This window comes from Bos javanicus, chromosome 7, assembly GCF_032452875.1.
Source record: "Bos javanicus breed banteng chromosome 7, ARS-OSU_banteng_1.0, whole genome shotgun sequence".
Taxonomy (NCBI): domain Eukaryota; kingdom Metazoa; phylum Chordata; class Mammalia; order Artiodactyla; family Bovidae; genus Bos; species Bos javanicus.
The window spans coordinates 12,656,385-12,675,525 of NC_083874.1; the positions used below are offsets into that span (position 1 = coordinate 12,656,385).

A 19,141-nucleotide genomic window follows, 5' to 3' on the forward strand; every position below is an offset into this window, starting at 1 on the left:
TGGAAAGTGGAAAGGGAGAATATTGGTAAAGAAAGAAGGGATGGGGAGGCTGGTAGAATGGAATTCCCCAGTGGTCCAGTGGTTAGGATTCAGCACTTTCACTGTTGTGACCTGGGTTCAATCCCTGGTTGGGGAACTAAGATTGCAAGCTGTACAGAGTGGTTAAAAAAAAAAAAAGAAAGAAAAATAAACTGGACAGTATCAGAGCTCATAATGGACCTAAAAATCCAATAATTATTCCATAATTTCTAGTACTTCACAATCATGTTTCTGGATTTTCATTTCAGAAGCAAGATAGGAAGATCATGACATTGAAGATCAGTTCAAAAACCAGAGGAGAAAATTAAGGTGAGCCATGCTTCTCAGGTGGTGGTAGTGGTAAAGAATCATGCTGCCAGTGCAGGAGATTCAGAAGTGGGTTCAGTTCCTGGGTGTGGAAGATCCCCTGAAAAAGGAAATGGCAAACTACTCCAGTATTGTTGCCTGGAGAATCCAATGGGCAGGGGCACTTGGCAGGCTACAGTCCATGGGATCACAGAGTTGGACATAACTGAGCGTGCAAGCGAAACTCCCAATGCAAAGCATGTCTCCTGTGGGAATCATGGTCTGAAATGAAAACTCTAAAAGATGTAAACAAAACAAATAGCCCTGTCTGCAAATTTATTCTTTGAAAATATTTATGAAAAATATTTTCTTAAATGTGACATAAATTCAGTGTTTTCAGTGTAGTTCGTTAGATTCATAAACTCCATATTTCACATCACTTTTTAGTAGAAAGGTTGACATTCTATTGTTAAACATAAAATTTATTCAATTTTTAATAATACTCACAAGGTAGAAAAGCTCACTATTTCTATATGTCATAATAAATAAAATAAATGTAAAATAATAAATTATTAATGTTGTTCTCATGATTTATATAAGTCCTATCATTGAAGACTCTCTCTGAAAGTAAATATAGTTTGTGCAGAGAAGACTTCAACCTTATTCCAACTCTCAGTCTGAAGAAGAAAACTGCTGGCTTAAAACCATGGAAATGCAGTCATGTGGAAAAACCTTCATGAATCATTCATCCCTTACTAGACACAAGAAATGTCACACTGAAGACAAACCAAGAGAGCATCTAAAGTACTGTGAGAAGGTATGTAAATGTAAAGAATGTGGGAAGGCATTCATTTCTCCCAGTGCTCTCAGAACACATGAAAGGAGTCACACTGGAAAGAAACTCTATGAATATTACCAATGTGGAAAAGTCTTTAGTATCAAAATTCCTTCCAACTATGCTAAAGAACTCCCACAAGACAGAAACCTTACAACTGTAAAGAATGTGGGAATGCCTTGACATGGAGATCAACTTTTTGAATAGATGTGGTAACATGCACTGGAGATTTACCTTGTAAATATAAGAAATGTGAGAAAACATTCATTTATCCCCATTCTCTTACAATGCATCAAAGCAGTCACAATGGAGGGAAACCCTATCAATGTAAACAGTGTGGAAAAGCCTTTAAAAGTCCTAAAAGAATCCAAATACATGAAATAATTCACACCAGAGAGCAACCCTATGATTGTAAGCAATGTGGTACAGCCTTCAAACATTTTGGTTCCTTATAGGCACACGTACGACTTCACAGAGGAAAGATACCACATGTATGTATAACATGTTCTAAAGAATTGACTACTTCCAACTATGCTAAAGAACTCCCACAAGACAGAAACCTTACAACTGTAAAGAATGTGGGAAAGCCTTCATGTGGCAAGTAACTTTTCGAAAACACATGGTAACCCATACTAGAGGTTTACCTTATAAATGTCAGAAAGGAGAGAAAGCATTCCTTTATCCCATTTTTCTTCAAATACATGAAAGGAGTCACACTGTAGAGAAACCCTATGAATGTAAACAATGTGGAAAAGTCTTTCCATATAAAAAAATCATTGCAAATACACGAAAGAACTCACAGAAGGGAGAAATCCTAGGAATGTGGGGAATCCTTTTTGTGTAAAACAACTTTTCAAAAACACATGGTAACACACCCTGGAGATTTCTTTTATAAATGTCAGAAATGTGAGAAAGCATTCATTTCTCCCAGTTGTCTTAGAATGCATGAAAATAGTCACAATGAAGAGAAACCCTATTAATGTAAACAGTGTGGCAAAACCTTTAAAAGTCCTAGAACTATCCAAATACATGAAAGAATTCACAGAGGTGAGAAAAGCTATGAATGTAACCTGTGTGGTAAAATCTTCAATTATTTCAGTGCCTTCCAATCACAGGAGAGACACCATATGTATGTAAAACATGTTCTAAAGTATTGAGTAGTACCTGCTCGCTTCAAAACCATGAAAGAATCTACACTGGAGAAAAACCCTATAAGTGTAAGGAATGTGGGAAAACCTTCACATTGAATATAACCCTTCAGATACACATGATGACACATACTGGAGATGGACTTTACACATGTAAAGAATGTGAGAAAGTATTCATTAATCCCAGTTCTCTTAAAATACATGAAAGTAGTCATACTGGAGAGAGACCCTATCAGTGTCAATGTGGTAAAACTTTTAGAACACAAAATGTTTTCAGAGTTCATGAAAGTACTCACAGTAGAGGAAGACCCCTACAAATGTAAAATATTTGTGAAAATGTTCACTTCCAGTTATGTTCAAGCACATAAATTAATTCACACTGGACAGAAATGCTGTCAATGACAGGAATGTGGGAAATCCTTCATTTGTCTCTCAACATTCAAAGACAAATTAGACTACACACTGGACAGAAATTATACAAATGTGAAGAATGTGGGGAAGGCTTTTCTGATCTTAGTTGTGTATGAAGGTATTAAGGATTTACTAGTTAAAACTTTGATTTTAGGGCTTCCCTAGTGGCTCAGTGGTCAAAAATCTGCCTGCCAATTCAGGAGACACTGGTTTGATCACTGATCAGGGAAGATCCCACATGCCGCAGGGCAACTAAGCCTGTCAGCCACAACTATTGAGCCTGTTGTGCTCTACAGCCGGTGCTCTGCAACAAGACAACAAACTGCAATAAGAAGCCTGTGTACCCACAACTATAGAGTAGCCCCCACTTGCCACAACTAGAGAGAAGCTTGCACAAGAAGAAAGACCCAGTGAAAATACATAAATAAATATTAAAAAATACTTCAATTGGTTGATATCATTACATGTAAAAACTCCCATGGAAAGGAAGTATAAATGTAAGTAACAAGAGAAACTTGATGGAAATCTATGTGTACTGTTCCAGAAAACCTTCAATATAAAAGAGTTGTTATAAATATATTTTGGCTGTGCTATGTGGCATGTGAAATCTTAGTTCCCCAATCATGGATTGATGCTGTGACCCTCCAGTGGAAGCTTGGAGTCTTAACCACTGATCTGCCAGAAAAGTACCAAAAGAGTTGTCTTAAAAGGTTACAGGGACTAGGACTTGCCTGGTGGACGAGTGGTTAAGAATCTGCCCTCCAATATGGGGGATACAGGTTGGTGAACTAAGGTCCCACAGGTGCAACTAAGCCCCTGCGCTGAGCCGGTGTGCTCTAGAGTCAGTGGGCCACAACTAGAGAGAAGCCCAGGCACTGTAATGAAAGATCCCCTGTACGACTTGGAAGATCCCACATGCTGCAACTAATGCTTGACACAGCCAAATAAAAAAAAAAGTTTACAAGAACTTCCATGGTGGTCCAGTAGTTAAAACTCCACAATGCAGAGGGCCTGAACTTGATCCCTGGTCAGGGAAGTAGACACTACATGCCAAAACAAAACAAAACAAAAAGGTCCTGCATGCTAAAATGAAGATTGTGAGCACCACAACTAAGACACAGCTCAGTGACAAAAAATTTTTAGTAATATATTGTTATTCTAAAGATCTTTCTTCAATCATATCTTTGAAATGTAGATTTTGACTAATTTCAAAAGTGGATGTTAATGTTAGTTAATTCTGTAAGTTGTCTTTCACCAATAGTACATAAGGTTTAAAGGAGGTAGTTTTTCCTTTAATCAGATAATGACTTTTTTTCTCTCATGTTTGAACCCTGTTGGAGTCATGGGTGAATTTAAGTGTATTTCTAGTATGCAGTGAGGCTTAAATTTTTATAATGTTCTATTAATTTTCTGTTAATGGGGCACTGAGAAATGGCAGTTTGGTATTTGTAGAGATTTTCCTAGTAGTTTATGTGGCAATTCCTGGATATTTATAAATACATATATTGTACCCTTTTAATTGAGGAAAAAAAATCTCTTTTGGTGGTAGTGCATGTAGGAGCCTTATGTCATTTTCCATTCTATTAATCACTTGGAATAAATTTTATGTATGGCTAGGGTGTCAAAGAGTATACTGTTACATAAATTATTATTTTTCCTATTTACTTTTTGTATTTCCTTCTGACTGTATTTGTTGAAAATATTATGGGACTTGTGATAATACAAAAAATCTATAGTTCAAGATAATCTTCAGTTCAGTTCAGTTCAGATGCTCAGTCGTGTCCGACTCCTTGCGACCCCATGAATCGCAGCACGCCAGGCCTCCCTGTCCATCACCAACTCCCAGAGTTCACTCAGACTCACGTCGTCGAGTCAGTGATGCCATCCAGCCATCTCATCCTCTGTCGTCCCCTTCTCCTCCTGCCCTCAACCCCTCCCAGCATCAGAGTCTTTTCCAATGAGTCAACTCTTTGCATGAGGTGGCCAAAATATTGGAGTTTCAGCTTCAGCATCATTCCTTCCAAAGAAATCCCATCTCCTTCAGGATGGACTGGTTGGATCTCCTTGCAGTCCAAGGGACTCTCAAGAGTCTTCTCTAACACCACAGTTCAAAAGCATCAATTCTTCGGCGCTCAGCTTTGCTTGTGAGTAATATTAGGACCAAACTTTCCAGAATCCATTCCATTTGTAGTTCCATATCGGCAATCACCAATAGCTTGTGTGAGTGATTTAAAACCAAATGCATTGAAGACATTCTTCAGATATTGGAGCTCCCACACTGGGAGAGAGACAAATACATAAGAGCTTCAGGGACACCATCTGCCAGCTTATTTTCCAGAATCTGTGTCCCTGTAGTCAACAGTAGCCTCAACACCAGCAAGCAATATTTGATTTCCATTTATATAGAAGTGTGGTTTCCCCTCATGTCTTCAGACCTTCCACATCAAAGATCCAGCAGAGGTTGAATTTCTTCTGTAAGGGAACTTGTGTCTACTATGACAGTATTTCAGTGTTTTATGGTAGGGAATACTCTCTGATTCCACCCTTCTCTGGACTGTATTTTTGTTTCTCTCCTACATGTCAGTTTGCTTCTTCAGTGCGTTGTGCAGTGCCATTCTTGACCCATTGTTTCCCCATGAGAAGAAGCACCTTCCTTCTGTCAGGAAGGCTGTGGGTGTTTCCTGTTACTTGTAGCTGAACATAATTCTTCAGTGTTTTTTTTTTTTTTATTGTATTTTATTTTCTATGCCCAAAAGTATGAATTTTTTTGTGAAACAACTATTTTTGTACTCATTTCAAATATACCAACTCTTTGTGAAGCATTTTTAGCTAACATATGTTGTTTTTCATATCCTCGAAGAATGTATTAAAGTACCAATTTTATTCATAAACATTCTGAAAAACTGCATTTTTCTTCATTTAGTCATTATATAATATTAGTCAGTTTAATCCTGTAAATAGAAAGTCAGCTACTTTATCCTCAAGCCATTTTGTTGTTTTTAGTCACAGTTTTCATTAACAAAAATGATTTCTTACTCATTCTTATCCTCAAATGTTACATCATGGGTATTTTTAGTGACATCTTGCCAGTGACCCATAAGATCAAGCCTCTGGTCAAATACTTGGATGAAAAGAGTTCTATTAAGAATGATTACAGGTGAAAAAGGTACTACTGTATAGCATAGGAAAGTGAAAGTGTTAGACAGTAGTGTCTGACTCTTTGTGACCCCATGGGCTGTAGCCCACCAGGCTCCTCTGTCCATGGAATTATCCAGGCAAGAATACTGGAGTGGATAGTCTTTCCCTTCTCCAGTGTATCTTCCCAACCCAGGGATTACACCTGGGTCTTTTGCATTGCAGGCAGATTATTTACCATATGAAGCACCAGGGAAACCCTTTGAGCCACCAGGACATGTTTTCAATATCCTGTAACAAATTATATTTCAATAAAATTATTTTTAAAAAAGAATGATTTCAAACCTTATAAGACTGTGGTGTGTAATAATAACAGGGTGCTGAAAAGGAATTCTTACAGGAATTTAACCTCTGTTAGAGGATGTGATTACTATTCAAGATAGCAAGATCGTATTCTTTATTGAATGCTTTTAAGCAGTTAACTTTATCATTGATGAGTATAATCATGTTGATATCAAAAACATTGTCATGGAGCTGAAGGTTATCAGTTAAGAAGTTTCACTGAATTCTGTTAGAAAGAAGAAGGCCCTATTGGTTATCTTTATGATTTTATATTTTAAAATTTTAATTAATTAGTATTTAAAATTTCTTGCTGTGTTGGGCTTTCATTACTGTGTGGGGCTTTCTGTGGTTGGGAAGAGTGAGGGCTACTACTCTCTGGTTGTGATGCGAGGCCCTCTCATTGTGGTGGCTTCTCTTGTTTGGAACACAGGTTTTAGGGGCTCAGGCTTCAGTAATTTCAGCACACAGGGTTAGTAGTTGTGGCTCACAGACTCTAGAGCCAGAGCTTAGTAGTTGTTGTGCAATGGTTTAGTTCCAGCATGGCATGTGGAATCTTCCCAGATGGAACCCGTCCCTTGCATTGCAAGTAGGATTCTTAATCAGAGGTTCACCAGGGAAGTCCATGGTTTCATATTTTATCTTTTATCACTATTAGAGCCAGGATTATAAAATACATAGATTCACATCTTAGTATGCTAGGTATTATTTTTATAATCTCCTTTATAACATAACTGAGCAGCCGTGAAGAGATATCCCATGCCCAAGGTAAGAGAAACCCAAGTAAGACAGTAGGTGTTGCAAGAGGGCATCAGAGGGCAGACACACTGAAACCATACTCATAGAAAGCTAGTCAATCTAATCACACTAGGACCACAGCCTTGTTTAACTCAATGAAACTAAGCCATGCCCGTGGGGCAACCCAAGATGGGCGGGTCATGGTGGAAAGATCTGACAAAATGTGGCCCACTGGAGAAGGGAATGCAAACCACTTCAGTATTCATACCTTGAGAACCCCATGAACAGTATGAAAAGGCAAAATGATAGGATACTGAAAGAGAAACTCCCCAGGTCAGTAGGTGCCCAATATGCTACTGGAGATCAGTGGAGAAATAACTCCAGAAAGAATGAAGGGATGGAGCCAAAGCAAAAAGAATACCCAGCTGTCGCTGTGACTGGTGATAGAAGCAAGGTCCGATGCTGTAAAGAGCAATATTGCATAGGAACCTGGAATGTCAGGTCCATGAATCAAGGCAAATTGGAAGTGGTTGAAAAGAGGTGGCAAGAGTGAATGTCGACATTCTAGTAATCAGTGAACTGAAATGGTCTGGAATGGGTGAATTTAACTCAGATGACCATTGTATCTACTACTGCAGGCAGGAATCCCTCAGAAGAAATGGAGTGGCCATCATGGTCAACAAAAGAGTCCGAAATGCAGTACTTGGATGCAATCTCAAAAACGACAGAATGATCTCTGTTCGTTTCCAAGGCAAACCATTCAATATCACAGTAATCCAAGTCTATGCCCCAACCAGTAACGCTGAAGAAGCTGAAGTTGAATGGTTCTATGAAGACCTACAAGACCTTTTAGAACTAACACCCCAAAAAGATGTCCTTTTCATTATAGGGGACTGGAATGCAAAAGTAGGAAGTCAAGAAACACCTAGAGTAACAGGCAAGTTTAGCCTTGGAATACGGAATGAAGCAGGGCAAAGACTAATAGAGTTTTGCGAAGAAAATGCACCAGTCATAACAAACACCCTCTTCCAACAACACAAGAAAAGACTTTATACATGGACATCACCAGATGGTCAACACCAAAATCAGATTGATTATATTCTTTGCAGCCAAAGATGGAGAAGCTGTATACAGTCAGCAAAAACAAGACCAGGAGCTGACTGTGGCTCATACCATGAACTCCTTATTGCCAAATTCAGACTTAAATTGAAGAAAGTAGGGAAAACCACTAGACCATTCAGCTATGACCTAAATCAAATCCGTTATGATTATACAGTGGAAGTGAGAAATAGATTTAAGGGCCTAGATCTGATAGATAGAGTGCCTGATGAACGATGGGATGAGGTTCGTGACATTGTACAGGAGACAGGGATCAAGCCATCCCCATGGAAAAGAAATGCAAAAAAGCAAAATGGATATCTGGGGAGGCCTTACAAATAGCTGAGTAAAGAAGAGAAGTGAAAAGCAAAGGAGAAAAGGAAAGATATAAGCATCTGAATGCAGAGTTCCAAAGAATAGCAAGAAGAGATAAGAAAGCCTTCCTCAGTGATCAATGCAAAGAAATAGAGGAAAACAACAGAATGGGAAAGACTAGAGATCTCTTCAAGAAAATCAGAGATACCATAGGAACACTTCATGCAAAGATGGGCTCGATAAAGGACAGAAATGGAATGGACCTAACAGAAGCAGAAGATATTAAGAAGAGATGGCAAGAATACACAAAAGAACTGTACAAAAAAGATCTTCACGACCCAGATAATCACGATGATGTGATCACTGACCTAGAGCCAGACATCCTGGAATGTGAAGTCAAGTGGGCCCTGGAAAGCATCACTATGAACAAAGCCAGTGGAGGTGATAGAATTCCAGTTGAGCTGTTCCAAATCCTGAAAGATGATGCTGTGAAAGTGCTGCACTTAATATGCCAGCAAATTTGGAAAACTCAGCAGTGGCCACAGGACTGCAGAAGGTCAGTTTTCATTCCAATCCCAAAGAAAGGCAATGCCAAAGAATGCTCAAACTACCACACAATTGCACTCATCTCACACGCTAGTAAAGTAATGCTCAAAATTCTCCAAGCCAGGCTTCAGCAATATGTGAACCGTGAACTTCCTGATGTTCAAGCTGGTTTTAGAAAGGGCAGAGGAACCAGAGATCAAATTGCCAACATCCGCTGGATCATGGAAAAACCAAGAGAGTTCCAGAAAAACATCTCTTTCTGCTTTATTGACTATGCCAAAGCCTTTGACTGTGTGGATCACAATAAACTGTGGAAAATTCTGAAAGAGATGGGAATACCAGACCACCTGATCTGCCTCTTGAGAAATTTGTGTGCAGGTCAGGAAGCAACAGTTAGAACTGGACATGGAACAACAGACTGGTTCCAAATAGGAAAAGGAGTCCGTCAAGGCTGTATATTGTCACCCTGTTTATTTAACTTCTATGCAGAGTACATCATGAGAAACGCGGGACTGGAAGAAACACAAGCTGGAATCAAGATTTCTGGGAGAAATATCAATAACCTCAGATATGCAGATGACACCACCCTTATGGCAGAAAGTGAAGAAGAACTAAAAAGCCTCTTGATGAAAGTGAAAGAGGAGAGTGAAAAAGTTGGCTTAAAGCTCAACATTCAGAAAACGAAGATCATGGCATCCGGTCCCATCACTTCATGGCAAATAGATGGGGAAACAGTGGAAACAGTGTCAGACTTTATTTTTCTGGGCTCCAAAATCACTGCAGGTGGTGACTGCAACCATGAAATTAAAAGACACTTACTCCTTGGAAGGAAAGTTATGACCAACCTAGACAGCATATTCAAAAGCAGAGACATTACTTTGCCAACAAAGGTCCGTCTAGTCAAGGCTATGGTTTTTCCTGTGGTCATGTATGGATGTGAGAGTTGGAGTGTGAAGAAGGCTGAGCACCGAAGAATTGATGCTTTTGAACTGTGGTGTTGGAGAAGACTCTTGAGAGTCCCTTGGACTGCAAGGAGATCCAACCAGTCCATTCTGAAGGAGATCAGCCCTGGGGTTTCTTTGGAAAGAATGATTCTAAAGCTGAAACTCCAGTACTTTGGCCACCTCATGCGAAGAGTTGACTCATTGGAAAAGACTCTGATGCTGGGAGGGATTGGGGCAGGAGGAGAAGGGGACGACAGAGGATGAGATGGCTGGATGGCATCACTGACTCGATGGACGTGAGTCTGAGTGAACTCTGGGAGTTGGTGATGGACAGGGAGGCCTGGAGTGCTGCGATTAATGGGGTTGCAAAGAGTCGGACATGACTGAGTGACTGATCTGATCTGATAAATCTAAGTAAATTGTGAGACAATAAAAATCTAGCAAGAAAAAAAAAAGGACTTCTATGCCAGTGAACACTTTCTGAAAGACTACACTCCTTTTACAAAACATTAATTTTATAAAACTATAGTGATTTATAGTGTTGTATTAATTTTTGGCTATATAGCAAAATGATTCAGTTATACATACATTGTTTTTATATTTTATTCAATATCAGAATCACAGGATATTTAATACAGTACCCTATGCTATACAGTAGGACCTTGTTGTCTATCTGTTCTATGTATAATAGTTTGCATCTTCCAATTTCAAACTCCCAATTCATCCCTCCCTCCATCCCTTCTCCCCTTGGCAACCACAAGTCTGTTTTCTAGATAAGATTATCTGTGACATATTTTAGATTCCACATATAAGTGATATCATCTGGTATTCGGCTTTGTCTTCTTAATGTACTTCACTTAGTATCATAATCTATAGGTTAATTCATGTTGTGCAAATGGGATTATTCTTTTTTATGACTGAGTAGTATCCCATGGCATATTATTGTTGTTGTTGTTCAGTCGCTCAGTTGTGTCTGACTCTTTGTGATCCCATGGACTGCAGCATGCCAGGCTTCCTTGATGCTGGTAATGATTGAAGGCAGGAGGAGAAGGTGATGACAGAGGATGAGATGGTTGAATGGCATCACCAATTCAATGGACATGAGTTTGAGCAAACTCTGGGATATAGTGAAGGATAGGGAAGCCTGGTGTGTTGTAGTCCATGGAGTCGCAAAGAGTTGGACACAATTGAGCAACTGAACAACAACAAACTTAGGACTCAGCAGGGCAAGATCATTGGGAAGTTTCAAAATCAACTTTCAGCAAAGAACTTCCTATGGGATAGCTGTTCCCAGTAGAAAATAGGGAGGAGAAAGGATTTCTTTGACCTACTTTGCAAGTAATTATTCTTGGCTTTCTGCTCATCTAACATATTCACATACTGCCTTCCCCCCAGCCCCCACCGGTCCTGCAAAATTTCCATCCACTACTTGGCAGTGCAAATAGGATAAACAATTAAAATATTGGGTGTGTATGAAATGCATGGTGGAGGCAAGTAATTTATAGATCATTTGAATCGCAAAGTTTAATTTGGAAATGAGGGAAGCAATCTGGAAATTTTATGATTTCTAGCCCTGCAAAATGTGGGGGCTAAGGTCTTCAATTTCAGATTCTGCACCCCCAAAATTTTGGATGCTCAAGTGGAAAGCAGGTTTTCCCTGGGCAGAAAGGAGGGGCTGGGATTGATGATAAAACAGCTAATCCTGCCATCTAACCATGGAAATGAGTCCCTATAGTCGCCTTAAGACCGGGAGCTGACTGTAGCTCAGATCATGAACACCTTATGGCAAAATTCATACTTAAATTGAAGATAGTAGGGAAAACAACTAGACCATTCAGGTATGATCTAAATCAAATCCCTTATGATTATACAGTGGAAGTGACAAGTAGATTCAAGGGATTAAATCTGATAGACAGAGTGCCTGAAGAACTATGGACAAAGGTTCATAATGTTGTAAAGGAGGCATTGACCAAAACCATCTCAAGGAAAAAGAAATGGAAGAAGGCAAAATGCTTGTCTGAAGAGGCTTTGCAAATAGCTGAGGAAAGAAGTGAAATGAAAAAAAAAAAAGGAGGGGAGAAAAGGAAAGATATACCCAACTGAATGCAGAGTTCCAGAGAAAAGCAAGGAGGGATAAGAACGCCTTCTTTAATGAACAATGCAAAGAAGTAGAGGAAAACAATAGAGTGGGAAAGACTAGAAACCTCTTAAAGAAAATTAGAAATACCAAGGGAACATTTCATGCAAAGATGGTCATGATAAAGGACAGAAGGAACTAACAGAAGCAGAAGAGATTAAGTAGAGGTGGCAAGAATATACAGAAGAACTATACAAAAAAGGTCTTAATGACATGAATAACCAGAATAGTGTGGTCACTCACCTAGAACCAGACATCTTGGAGTGTGAAGTCAAATGAGCCTTAAAGAGCATTACTACAAACAAAGCTAGTGAAGGTGATGGAATTCCAGCTGAACTATTTAAAACTATAAAAGATGACGCCATTAAAGTGCTATACTTGATATGTTGGCAAATTTGGAAAACTCAGGAGTGGCCACAGGACTAGAAAAGGTCAGTTTTCATTCCAATCCCAAAGAAAGGCAATGCCAAAGAATGTTCAAACTACCTAACAATTGTCCTCATTGATCTCGGTATGTAAGAATGAAGAAATTTCCTCCTTTTTTTTCAATGAGAGAACAAGTTTTTTACATCAGTATTGTTCAAAGATGTGGAATGTGGAAATGGAGGACATTGGTAAAGAAAGTAGAGGAAAAAAACAAAGAAATTCCCTGGCAGTTTTGTGATTAGGCCTTAACACTTTCAATTGTGTGGCCCGAGTTCAACCACTATCAGGGAACTATTAATAATATCCCTCAAGCTGCACAGTGTGGTGAAAAACAGAAAAAGAAAAAAAAGAAACTGAGTTGTGTCACACAGCTCATCATGGACCTAATATTTCATGATTTTCCTGTAATTTCTAATACTTTGAGAAATTTTTCTAGGTCTGCATTTCAGGATCAAGCCAGAAAGATCTTGACATTGAAGATCAGGAGGAAAACCAGGGGAGAAAATTTAGGTGAGCCATACTCAAAACACAAAACATGTCTCATGTGAAAAGTGTGGTCTGTGATGAAAATTTTAAAAGAAGCAGAGAAAGAAATAGCCCTGTCTTCAAATTTAGTTTTTTTATGAAAAATATTTTGATGTGATATAAATGGTCAGTGTTTCCAATACAGTTCATGTGCCATCAGAATTCATAAAGCCTGTATTTCAACATCACTTTTTAATAGAAAGGTTGAGGTTCCATTGTAGAAAATTCAGTATATTCAACTTGTAACAATTCATAGAACATAGAAAAACTCACTATTTTTGTAAATCATAATAAATACAATAAATGTAAAATAATAAATTAATAATGTTCTTCTTGTGATTTCCAGAAGTACTATGATAGAGAGTCTCTCTGAAAGAAAAGACATTAGTTCATGCAAAGAAGACTTCAACCTTATTTCAATATGCAATCTGAAGAAAAACATTGATTTGAAACCATTGGATTACACTGCATATGGAAAAACCTACAAGCATCATTCATCCCTTACTAGACACGAGAAATGTCACATTGACGATAAACCAAGAGAGCCTGAAAAGTGCCCTGAGAAGGTATATAAATCTGAAGAGTGTGGGAAGACATTCGTTTCTCCCAGTGACCTCAGAACACATGAAAGGAGTTACACTGGAGAGAAACCCTACGAATGTTATGAGTGTGGAAAAGTCTTTCCATATCAAAAATCCTTTGACAGCACAAAAGAAGTAACATAGGGGAAAAGCCCTATGAATGTAAATAAACAATGTGGGAAAGTCTTCATGTGGCAAATAACTTTTCAAAAACACATGGTACCACACACACTGGAGATTTACCTTATAAATATCAGAAATATGAGAAAGCATTAATTTATCCTAGTTTTCTTAGAATACATGAAAGGAGTCACAATGGAGAGAAACCCTGTGAAGGTAAACAATGTGGAAAAACCTTTTAAAGCCCTGAAAGTATTCAAATACATGAAAGAGTTCACAAAGGCCTATGAATGTCAACAGTATGGTAAAACCTTCAGTTATTTCTGTTTCTTTCAAGCACACAAAAGACTGCACATAGGAGAGACACTGTATATAGGTAAAACATGTTCTAAATAACTGAGTAATGCTTGGTCTCTTTGAGAACATGAAAGAATCCATTCTGGAAAAAAGCCCTGAGTGTAAAGAATGTGGGAAAGCCTTCAGAGTGAAGCCTACTCTTCAGAAACACATGAACACACACACTGGAGAGGGACCTTATAAATGTAAAGAATGTGAGAGCATTCATTAATTCCATTTCTCATAAAACACATGAAAGGAAACACACTGGAGAGAAACCCGTATCAATGTTATAAAAAGTTTTGTAAGTTCATTTAAGAACCCATACTAGATAAAATACTTATGAGTGTAAAATACATGGGGAAACCTTAACTTCCATTTAGGTTCAAGTGCATGAAAGAATTGACACTGGACAGAAACCCTATCAATTTGACAGGAATGTTGGAAATCCTCCATTTGTCTCTCAACCATTCAAAGACACATGAGACTACACACTGGATGGAAATCATATAAAATGTAAAAATTGTAGGAATGGCTATTCTAATCTTAGTGTATGAAAACATAGGAGGATTCAGTAGTTAAAACCTTGGTTGTGAACAGCCTGGGAAGCACTTAAATTGGCATATATCATTACATATAAAAACAGAGAGGAAATATACATGTAAGTAACATGAGAAACTTGATGGAAAGCAATCCAGGTGTCATGTTCCAGAAAGTGTTCAATATGAAAGAGTTGTTTTATTGTTGTTTATTATTAATTGTTTTTGGCCATGCCATTGGCATGTAGGATCTTAGTTCCCTGACCAGGGATTGAACCTGTGCCCCCTGCAGTGGAAGCTCAAACTCTTCAATAGTCTGCCAAAAAAGTCCTGAAAGAGAGTTGTTTTAAAACTTTACAGGGACTTCTCTGGTAGTCTAGTGGTTAAGACTCCATGGCTCCAATGCTGGAGGCCAGAGTTTGATCCTTGTTCAGAAAACTAGACCCCAGATGCCACAAAAAGAGAGAGAGAGAGAGAGAGACCCTGCATACTGCAATGAAAATTCCTTGTGCCGCAACTAAGAGAACAACCAAAAAAATTTTTTATAAAAATGTTATGACTCTAAAGATGTTTCCTCAAGTGTATCTTTGAATGGTGAAGCCAGAGTCTTAACCACTGGATTGCCACAGAAGTTCCAAAAGAGTTGCATTAAACTTTTAAAATATGCTGTGCTTATTGAAAATCTTTCTTCAGGTGTATCCTTAAATGATGGATTTTTACTAAGTTTAGAAATTAATATTAACATGATTTAATTCTATAAGTTGTCTTCCAACAATAGCAGTACATAAGGTTTAAAGGTAGTGCTTTCTCCTTTAATCAGATAAGTGATTTTTTTCCTTTTATATTTGCAAACTGTTGAAGTCATCGGTGAATTTAAGTATTTTTAGTATGCAGTGAGGCTTCAATTTTTAAAATGTTCTGTTTATTTTCTGTTAATGGGTCATTGAAAAATGACAGTTTGGTATTTTTAGGGATTTTCCTAGTAGTTTCATGTGGCAATTCTTGGACATTTGTAATTACAAATATTTTACTGGGAAAGATGCCTTTTGCTGGTTGTGCACTTAGGAGTCTTTTGTCATTTTCCATTCTATTAAAAACTTGAAATAAATAACTAGGATGTCAAAGAGTATACTGTTATGTAAATTATGACTTTTTTTTCCTATTTGCTTTTTGTGTTTCCTTCTGACTAGTATTTGTTGAATAGACTGTGGGACTTGTAATAATACACAAAATCTAGAGTTGGAGATATCTTGCTTGTGAGTAATATTAGGACCCAGACTTTTCAGAATCCATCCCATTTGTGGTTCATATCAGCATTCACCAGTAGCCCACCTGTGTGTGATTTAAAAGCAGATGCAAATAAGACATTCCTCAGATACCGGAGTCTGACACTGGGAGAGAGGCAGAATATAGGAACTTCAAGAACACCATCTTCCAGCTTATTTTCTAGATTCTGTGTCCTTGTAGTCAGGATTAACCTCAATAGCAGCAACCAATGTTTGATTTCCATTTTTATAGATGTCTTATTCCCCTGATGTCATCACAGCTTCCACATCAAAGATCTCCAGCAGAGTTTGAATCTTTTCTGTGAGGCGTCTTGTGTCCACTACAAAAATATTTCAGAGTTTTATGGTTGGGAATATCTGATTCCACTCTTCTCTGGGTTATATCTTTGTTTCTCTAGTGCATTGTGAAATGCCATCCTTGACCCACTGTTTCCATGTGGGAAGAAACACCTTCCTTTTGTCAGGAAGGCTGTGGGTGTTTCCTGTTACTTGTAACTGAACATAAGTCTTCAATGTGTTTTTATCATATTTTATTCTCAATGTCTAGAACTGATTTTTTGTGAAACAGTCATTTATGTACTCATTTCAAATACATACCAACCGTTTTTGAAGCATTTGTTAGCTAACACATGTTGTTTTCCATTTCCTCAAAGAATATGTTAAAGTGCCCATCTTATTTATGAGTATCCTGAAAAATCTTGCAGTTTTCTTCCTTTAATCATTGTTCAGTATCAGTCAGTTTCATCCCATAAAAAGGAGGTCAGCTACATTATTCTTAGGTCATTTTCTTATTTTTAGTCACAATTTTTGTCAAAAAAGTAATTTGTTATTCATCATGGGTATTTTCAGTGCCATATTACCAGTGACCCATAAGATACACCTTTAGTCAAAGACTGTGATGAAATGAATTCCATTAAGAATGATTACAGGATTGTCTGTGTTGTTCTCACTCCATTCAGTCCTCACAGATCAGCAGCTGCACTCTTAAACAGCCTCAGATGCTTCCCCTCTGTCCCAAACAATTATTGCCCTGATGTGGGGAATCCGACCCTGCTTCAGTTCCCCCACCCTTACAGAATTAACTTATACAGTTTTCATTTCTAAAATTAGGAGAAGTTCACCATTCCAAGATACACTTGAGGAAAGATCCTTAGTAAATACAACATAAACAACATAAAGTTTTAAAACTTTTTCATATTGAAGATCTGGAACATGAGGCATGGATTACTTTCTATCAACTTATCTCACTGTGGGATTTCCCTGGTGGTCAAGTGGCTAAGACTCCACATTCTCAATCCAGGGGGCCTGGTTTCCATCCCTGTTTAGGGAACTTCATCCCACATCCCTCAACTAAATGTTCCCATTTGGCAACTAAAACAAATAAAACTTCATCCAGCATGCCCCAACAAAGATCAAAAATGCCCTGTGCCACAACTAAGACTTGACTTAGCCAAACAAATATTTGTTAAACACTTTGCAATATTTATTCATTTATTTTATTTGGTTGGTCTTAGTGGCAGCACACTTCCTTGCAGCATGTAGGATCTTTCATTGTGACCTTTAGGCTTCTCTCAGATCGTGGTATGAGGGCTTAGTTCCCCCATGAGGAACTGTATCCTTGTCCCCTGCTTGTGGATTCTTAACCCATGAGGCACCTAAAGTAATTTTTTTAAGTTGACTATTGTGATGATTGCATCTACCTACAAATATTTGAAATCTATAAAATGTACACTTAATGGATGCCTTCTACAATATGTGTAATACATCTCAATAAAGCTGTTCAAATAAACCAATGCATGAAGTGTTTTTACAATGGAAAAGGGTTTTGCAGTGAAGTCTCTTGGGAACCAAAAGGAGTTTCCAGATTACTTAATACATACGTCACTTAGTTGCCTTCATTTTTTGTATGTGGTCCGAATGCTTAAGATCCACTCTTTTAGGACATTTCAATTGTACAATACGGTACATCAGATCATCATCATGCTGTAATCTTTAAACGCAGTTTTATTAGTCAATGGTTGTTCTTCAGTTGCTAAGTCATGCCCGACTCTTTGTGACCCCATGGACTGCATCATGTCAGGCTTGCCACCTTCACTGTCTGTGGGAGTTTCCTCATATTCATGTCCATTGAATTGGTTATGCTATCTAACAATCTCATCCTCTGCTGCCCCCTTCTCCTTTTGCCTTCAATCCTTCTCAGCATCAGGGACTTTTCCAATGAATCAACTAGGTATACCTCAATAAAGCTATGCCCATGGAGTGGGACAAGTTTCCAGATGCATTCCTATCTCACATATAATTGTTTTTCATTTATCAGTGGAAATAGGAGTACAACTGTCATATATATATATAGATATAGATATTGCAAGGTTTTCTAGCCACGGGGAACATTGATTTAAAATTTCCCACATGCCAGGCTCTCAAAGCCAGATGATCCTCTGCTCCCTCTGTAAAACCACCATGGCCACTATGCAGCAGCAGGTACACATGAAACAATGAAATTAGGACAATCCTTAACACCATACCCAAAAATAAACTCACAATGGATTATAGACTTTCAAGTTAGGCTGGACACTATAAAACTCCTTGAGGAAAACATAGACAGGATACTCTTTGTCATAAATCACAGCAATCTATTCTTTGGTCCCTCCTAAAGTAATGAAAATAAAACCAAAAAATGGGATCTAATTAATCTTAAAAGTTTTTGCACAGCAAAGGAGACCATAAACAAAACAACCATCCTCAGAATAGGAGAAAATATGTGCAAATGAAGCAACCACATGGAATTAATCTCCAAAATATATGAACAGCAAATGCAACTGTATATAAAAAAAAAAAATCAGAAAAAAAAAATCAAAATATGTGAAGATCTAAATAGAGATTTCTACAACAAAGACATACAGATGGCCAAAAACACAAGAAAAGATGCACAGTATTACTAGTTGTTAAAGAAATGAAAATCAAAAGTACAAGGTTCAAAAGCGCCTCACACTGGTCAGAATGGCCATCATCAAAAGATTTACAAACAATATATGCTAGAGAGGGTGTGGAGAAAAGGGTACCTTCCTACACTGTTGTTTAGAATGTAAATTGGTACAGCCACTATTGGAGAACACTATGGAAGGTCCTTAAAAAACTAAAAACAGAGTGCCTGAAGAACTATGGACAGAGGTTTGTGACATTGTACAGGAGGCAGTGATCAAGACCATCCCCAAGAAAAAGAAGTGCAAAAAGGCAAAATAGTTGTCTGAGGAGGCCTCACAAATAGCTGCGAAAAGTAGAGAAGCTGAAGGCAAAGGAGAAAAGGAAAGATATACCCATTTGAATTCAAAGTTCCAAAGAATAGCAAGGAGAGATA

At 38.0% G+C, this 19,141-nt stretch overlaps 1 long non-coding RNA gene and 1 other non-coding gene across 2 annotated transcripts in view; both read left to right on the forward strand.

Moving 5' to 3' along the window:
* Positions 1-17,572, forward strand: part of LOC133250605 (uncharacterized) — a 28,414-nt gene extending 10,842 nt beyond the window's left edge. The window contains exons 3-4 of the long non-coding RNA XR_009737358.1: positions 288-348; positions 13,268-17,572. This is a non-coding gene — a long non-coding RNA (uncharacterized LOC133250605). The remainder of the gene's footprint in view (positions 1-287; positions 349-13,267) is intronic.
* TRNAE-UUC (transfer RNA glutamic acid (anticodon UUC)) lies at positions 65-136 on the forward strand. Its single transcript has one exon. It is a non-coding gene; the product is annotated as a tRNA-Glu (tRNA).
* Positions 17,573-19,141: the final 1,569 nt, after the last annotated feature.